This window comes from Octopus bimaculoides, chromosome 3 (genome assembly GCF_001194135.2).
Source record: "Octopus bimaculoides isolate UCB-OBI-ISO-001 chromosome 3, ASM119413v2, whole genome shotgun sequence".
NCBI lineage: Eukaryota > Metazoa > Mollusca > Cephalopoda > Octopoda > Octopodidae > Octopus > Octopus bimaculoides.
The window spans coordinates 109,783,688-109,791,726 of NC_068983.1; positions in this window are offsets into that span (position 1 = coordinate 109,783,688).

Genomic DNA, 8,039 nt, shown 5'->3' on the forward strand with positions numbered 1-8,039 from the left:
TATATATATATATATATATATATATATATATATATATATGTATATATAATCACTAAAATCTCGCTGTTTGACGGTAACCATTCGCAGCAGTTTCACATTAGTAGTTTAGTGCTTCGTTTGTTTCATATAATATCGTTAATTCCTTTCACCTTTCCTTTTCCGAAAGGCGGAGGAAAAAGAAAATACTGCATCCGTGTTTTCATTGAAGGATGTCTCTGCGTTTCTTTCTCTCTCTCTTTGTTTTTCTTTTTGTATTTTCCCTGATACATCACATTAAACTATTAGTCTATGATAGTATTCTGTCAAGTGTCTTTTTTTATTCATCTTTATAACTAGAAATTATGTCACGTTAGATAAAATAGGGAAAAGACCATACATTCCAAGGATATATCGATCGCTTGTTACGTCACTGTTATGTAGGTGAGAGCAGGTGGAACAACCCTCCTCTCTGTTGCTGGCGTTTAGTAGTAGAAGTAAAAAATAGAAAGCGCATAATTATAAATGCAGAACTACAAAAACAAACAAAACATGTTTTATTAATGCAGATTTTAGTGTCGTTTTGTTGTTTTGACAACAAAAAGAAAAAAAAGGGAAAGAAAATAGAAAGCTTAATGGCAATATTTTAGCAATATACTCGAGTATATTACTGGTATTTTATTAGAATGTATCGTTGCTTAATAATATTGAGACTCTATTTCAATGACAATCTATACTATAATTAATAATAATAATAATAAGAATAATGATGAGTTTCATATTTTAGCACAAGGGCAGCATTTTTAGAGGGTGACGGCTAAGTTGTTTACATTAACTGCAGTTCTTGACTGGTTTTTATATAATCGACCCTGAAATGACGAAAGACTAAGGTGGGATTTGAACTCGGCGTAAGAGCAAATCGCCAGAAATGCCGACAAGCATTTTCCCCGGCTCACGAACGATTCTGCTAATCCGCCGTAATAAAAATAACACAATTCTTTCTGATTTTGGCACAAGGCCGGTTATTTTGAGGGTGGGAGTAATCGATAACATTGATCCCACTGCTCGACTGATTATTATTTTATCGACCCCAAAACGAAAAAAGGCAAAAGCGAATAATAATAATAATAATGATAATAATAATATTAATAATAATAATAATATTAATAATAATAATGGTTTCAAATTTTGCCACACGGGCACCGATTTTGGGGTAGGGGACTGGTCGATTACATCAACCCCACTGCTCAACAGGTACTTATTTTATCGGCCTCGAGTGGATGAAAGGCGAAGTTGACCTCGGTGGAATTTGAACTCAGAGCATAAAGACGGACTAAATGCTGCTAAGCATTTTACCCGGCGTGCTAACGATTCTGCCAGCTCTATAAAAACATTATTATGATTATTTCTGATTTAGTCCCAAGGCCAGTAATTTTGGTGGGTGGCATTTAGTCGATATCATCAGCGTTTGACTGGTACTTTATCAATTTCAACCAAATTACAAGTGAAGTTGACCTCGATGGGATTTGAGTTCAAATCCTGCCGAGGTGAACTTTACCTTTCATCCATCCGAGGTCGATAAGATAAAGTACCATTCAAGTATTGGTTCGATGGTATCGATTGCGCATCTTCCCCTCAAAATTGCTAGCCTTGTGTCAATAATAATAATAATAATAATAATAATTATTATTGTTATTATTGAGTTAAAATTCTGCCGAGGTCGACCTTACTTTTATCCTTTTGGGGTCCGATGAAAAAAGGACCAGTTGGACACTTGGGTCCATGTAATAGACTAGCCCCTTTTCCCCAAATTATGCCTATAGTAGAAAAGATTATTATTGTTAATATTTCTGATTAAGGCACAAGTCCAACAATTTTGACAGAAAGGGATTAGCCGATACTATCGACCCCTATACTTACCTAGTACTTTATTTTATCGACCCCCGAAAGGATGAAAAGCAAAAGATCATTAGAATTTAATCCTTAGATTTAAAGATTCTAAATAATTTCAATATTAAAGCTGAATCGACATGTACGTCGGATTTAAAATTTCTAATCTGCCAATTCTCTTTCATTTTGATTTCAATATTCTTGAATTATTAATGCACTTCCGGTTATAGTTATTTTTGATAAACTTTTTTTTTCCTGAAATATGATTCCTATTTGCCCACAAAATATGCAATCCTCTTGCATAAAAAAATAATCTCTCTTTTATTTTTAAAAAAATGGAAAATTTTTTTTTTATTTGGAAAATTATTTTAATCCTTGAGATTTACGTTTGACTATTCTCTAGAATTATGATTTCATAATCTGATCAATATTGACATGCACATGTGGGTGAACAAATCCACTGCCTATATGATAATGCTTGTAATTTTTCTTCTTTTTTTTGTCTCTCCTTTACTTGCTCTGCCAAATCCGTTTTTTCTCAAATAGGATTTAAACTTTTTGATGTTTTATAATAGCATTTCTTTATTCAATAGGATATCATATGGAGCTCCTACAGAAAACATAATGAGGAGTCTTGATTTACATGTCCTTCCTAGCTTTGGAAAGTAGATGGGAATATTGCATGTTAATTATACTTAGATTTTCATTTTGTTTATGTTAAGCTTTTAAAATTTAACCTGGATATATTTATAAAATTGACAAACTTTCCCGATATAGTATACAAATAACAGACTGTGTGCTCAGCACTTTCTTTGCAATTTCTTTGTAAACCCTCCAAAATAATTGAGTTGATGTGCCAATATCACTTCTAAGTTATCTCAGTAAATCTAATTATCTTCATTTTAGTTTGGGAAATTACTTACAAGTCACTGTCTTATGTAGTTTTTTTTTAAAATTATACTTTCAGTGTCTTAAACTGATTTTATTTCAGATTTTATTTTGTGTATTTTTTAATCTTTATAACTTGCTCTAAATTTCTTTTTTTCATGCTGTATTTTCTAACAATCTAACTCTAAATTTGTTTTGGAAGTTGTGTTTGGAAATGAGCAACATCATTTGTCTATTAATTTGTATTTGTCTTTAATATTACTTGTAGGGCATTTCCTTGTATGAACCTTATTCTGTTTATTCTTGATAGTTTTAGTAATTATTCTTTCATAAATTAGGGATGCTCTTTTAAAGGTACACACACAAACACACAACACTTTTCTATCAGGTCATTGAATCTAAAGCTTCTCTCTTTACCTATCATACTGAAATATAGTGAATGAATATGCAGCATCTGTTAAAAGTTCAAGGATAGAGCATGCTTAAATTCATAAAACTGGAAATGATTTTTAAAAACGATTGATGATTTTGATTTATTTTCAAACTACTTTCAAGGGATTAGACTTCAAGAATTACATTTTAACAAAAGAATATTTTAAGGATGTATTTTTTAAAAGATACTGTGAAACCTCCTTCTGACCTTCAGAATGGTGTAGTATTAATGGCATAATATATTAGCAGCATACTGTTAATGCTTGATATTTGTTTATCTTTTTACTCTATTCTGCTGAGGAGTTATATTTTAATGTAATCTTAAAACTTGTTTATATATATCAGCATCATGATCATTATCATTTAGCGTCTGCTTTCCATGCTGGTATGTGTTAGACGACTGGAACCAATAAACTGGAGAGCTGCAATAAGTTCCAGTTTGATTTGGTATGGTTTCTATGGCCTTCTTAATGCTAACAACTTCAAGAGTGTAATGGATGCCTTTCACTTGCCACTAGCACAGGTACTTTTTATGTGCCACTGGCATGAGTACCGATTATATGACACCTGCATCAGACCTAACTGCAATGTCGCTTGGCTTGATGAGTCTTCTCAAGCATGGCATATCACCAAAGTTCTTGGTCATATGTCATCACCTTCGTGATGATATATATTTTTATATATATCTTCATCATCTAATGTCCATCTTTTGTGCTGGCATGGGTTGAATGGTTTGACAGGAGTTGGTAAGCCTGGGGACTGTGCCAAGCTTCACTGTTTACTTTGGCATGGTTTTTTCAGGTAGATGCTCTTCTTAATGCCAACCACTTTACAGAGTGGACTGAGCGCTTTTAATATATATTTTGGATTTTGATTTTAAGGCAATGTGAGATTTGTTTTATTAGTCTTTGAATCCAGTTCTCTGTAGGTATAACATATCAATAATCTGCTTAGTTGAATAAATGCAATTTTTTTTTCTTTTCATGTTTTGATTTCTAGTTGCCTTGTTTGAAGGTTAGGTTCAAATCACATCAAGGTTAACTTTGACCGTCATTTATCCAGAATCAGAGAAATATTGGTTAATGCATTGGTAGATTTAGTTGGCCCCGCACACATACACACTACTGATTTGTGGTTTTGAATTAATGTCCTTAAATCATTATATCAGTATGTATGAAATCATGCTCTTTAGTAATTTTGATAGCTTCTTAAATTTTGTTTTAATGCTGTATCAGTGTTTTGACCTAATTGAGTTGCAAGGGGTTTCATAATCAGCTAATTTCCTTCTTCTTAAAGCAAATATCTTAAGTTTTGGCTAATTGCCATTCTGTTCTGGATACTTCATATTGAAACTAATCTGATGTCAACTTCATTGTTAAAATTATTGATGCAAGCAGAAACTTCTATGCTTAATGCTGTGAATTTATAACCTGAGTTAACAATCACCATTAATGTGACCTTTTACAAAGACTATCAAATAAAACTGAATGTATTGTGAAAGGGGAAAGATTGTAAGAAAAGATGTTGAAATAAATTATGCTTTCCTGCAACAAAAAATAAAAAAGAGCCCCATTGCATAATTAAGAAAAACTATAAAATAAATAAATAAGCATATCACATATGTATTCAGTTCTAATTTTATGCCTGTTTTTATTTCTGTTTTCTTGTTACCATGGGTTGCAATAATTAAAAAAAAATTTTTCAATTAACAACATTTATGAAATTATCTAGTAAGCTTAAAAGAGTGAAAGAATTGAAATTATGTGAAAAACATTTAGTAAAGTACTTTGCTAATACCTTAGAAGGTTATACTTTATGTGTATGACAGCAGAAGCATATATAGATTCTGCATTCTAAATCTGTTCAGTGGTTACAATCATTGTCTTAAAAAGGAATTCTAAACCAATTCTGATAAACTTGTTGATATCAACAAGAAAAATATGAGGCAACATGAGTTGAAGGTATTTCTTGAAGACAATATATTGCTTCAGTATTTCAAACTGTCTCTGTTGTAGAGTTGAACACAGCTTTATTTAAAAGCTTTGTAACTAAAAGGTTTTGTTTATTACCTAACAAATGATTCTATGTAGTTAGTGAGGACAGGTGATTGCACAATAACTTAAAATTATAATAGTATCAATATACTAAATTATAAAGCTCTATACACTATGTATTGTGAAAGTTAATACTGACAGTATGTGAAATTAGAAATTGAAATCAACTGTACTGCTTAGCATGCTCATATATGCATATGTGTGTCCATGCTGTTAGATATATGACTTAGTGTGTGTGTATATATATATATATATATATATATATATATATATAATATACACACGTGTATATGCATATGAATATATGCATGATTATAACAATATGTTTTTATATATGATTGTGCATCTGTATATGTCTGTGTGTATAAATGTTTATATATATATATATATATTTATATAATCATCATCATCATTCACCATCTATGTTCCATGTTTGCATGTGTTAGGTTGGAAGGTTTGACCAGGATCAGATTAGTCAAAGGACTGCATCGTGCTCCAGTGTCTGCTTTGGAATGGGTTCTATGGGTGGATATCATTCTAGTGCCAACCACTTTACAGTGTGTACTGGGTGCTTTCTTTTATGCCACTGTCACTACTGAAGTTATGTTGTTCTCAAATCAGCAAGCCTAAGGTGGAAGGATGTTGCATCTGTATGTTAAATGATTGGTGGGTTGAGGGTAAGATAAGAAAGAAGAAATTCTCGTTGTAGAGGAGCTACATGGTTACTCAAATTTAGGAGAGATATAGTGAGAATGAATTAGTTATTTCCAAGGAGATGACAGTGGTATGAGGGGAGTGGGGAGAATGGGGATTTTCAATTGTCTATGGGGAAGGGATAGAAGAAATAAGAGAGGAAAGTAAACAACATCTATAAAGATTGGGGAAAGGTGTTATGGGGGATACGAGCAGTAGAGTTATAATGATACCATTGTCAAGGTGGGATCTGTTACATGCAACAGGATCAGTATTAGAGTAAATTAGCCATCTGTATATCATAATGTTGATAAATCATAAAAGAGCAAATATACTGCAGTATTCATCCAGAGATTATACGTCTTAAGATATGTGCTGTTTAACCCTTTAGCATTTAAACCAGCCATATCTGGGCAAAATATTCTGGGCAAACAGGCCAGATCTGGCCTCTCACACCTACTCTACAATGTCAATCTAAAAATAATCATATCAAAATCTCAAAGCTATGAGATATTGCCTAATTGATACAAAACAAATAAATAAGCATTATACCCCCCACCCACCTACCATTTAACATACAGATGCAACATCCTTCCACCTTAGGTTTACTGATTTGAGAGCTACATGACTTCAGTATTGACAGTGGCACAATTATAAAATGGTTGGCACTAGAATGATATCCACTCATAGAACCCATTACAAAGCAGACACTGGAGCACGATGCAATCCTTTGACTTAATGCTAAAGGGTTAAAAATCAAAATATATCAGTAGAAAATGAAAGTTGCCCTACAATGAGCATGTTAGATGCACGTCTGCTAGGTTGGTCCTAGTCAGAAGCATGTACACACTACAACCGTTTGAAGGACAAAATCCATTGCTACTGATACAGAAAAATATTGATTGAACACTCAAATGTGGCAGTTAGCCACCTGGCTATATTTGTGTTTTTAAGCACAGCGCATCCACTAGAGATATTATTACCAGGTGAATATATAGCAATAAATGTATTGTAATGTGAATTAAGTAAAATTGACAATGTCCGGGCACCTAAATGCAACTGCAATGATTGTTCAATTGCTGTTTTCTACACAAGTATTGGCAAATTTTGTCTTAGCATGCAGTTTCTAGCTATAAGAAACTACTGACAAAGCCCAATGAGGCAGATATGTCTAACATTCTACCTGCTGTAGACGGGCAATTTTAATCTCTTACCAATGAACTAGTGCTTTCAAACATGGCAAATCTGTAACATATATTATTTGTGGATGAATACCGAAGTAAAATAAAATATTTGTCACATACCTACATTAAATATAATACTCAGATGGCTATATATATGCGTATATATATATATTTATGTTTAAATATATGTGTGTATGTATGTATATATATATGTGTGTGTCTGTGTGTGTGTGTATATATGTATATATAGCATAAGACTAAGAGAATAGGTAACAAAGGTTTAGCAGTTTGAATATGGGACTTGTTTTGTTTACAAAAACACATGCACACATATATATTGTTGGGTGCGGGTAAAACGGTTTTTTTTTTACCCTACATTTATATAGCAATAAGAAAATGGTGGGGAATATGAGGTGCTCATCAACTTGCAGACATTGTATTCCATTGATTAATCTGTTTATTTTATGACCAAAATGACAATAAAGACAATATATAGACGCTTATGACATACCATGTCATATCAACAATTAAGATTTCAAATTTAAAGGACATTTAGCACTTGGAGAAGGGACAAAATCTTACAGCTGTTTCGGACTAGTGTTGGCATGCCCCATTCTATCTGTATAGCTCCAGTACGCTGGAGTAATTAGTAGATAAAAATGATATAATGGGGGTACATGCATGATTCACTAGGCCTATTCAGAGATTTACAAAATTCAATTCATGAATTTTGCAAAATTTCATATTCCCATCCATTTTCTTATTACTATATGTATATATGTATGTATGTATATATATGTGTATATGTATGTATATATATGTGTGTATATATATTTATGTATATATATGTGTATATATATGTATGTATATATGTGTATATATATGTATGTATATATATGTGTATATATATGTATATATACAT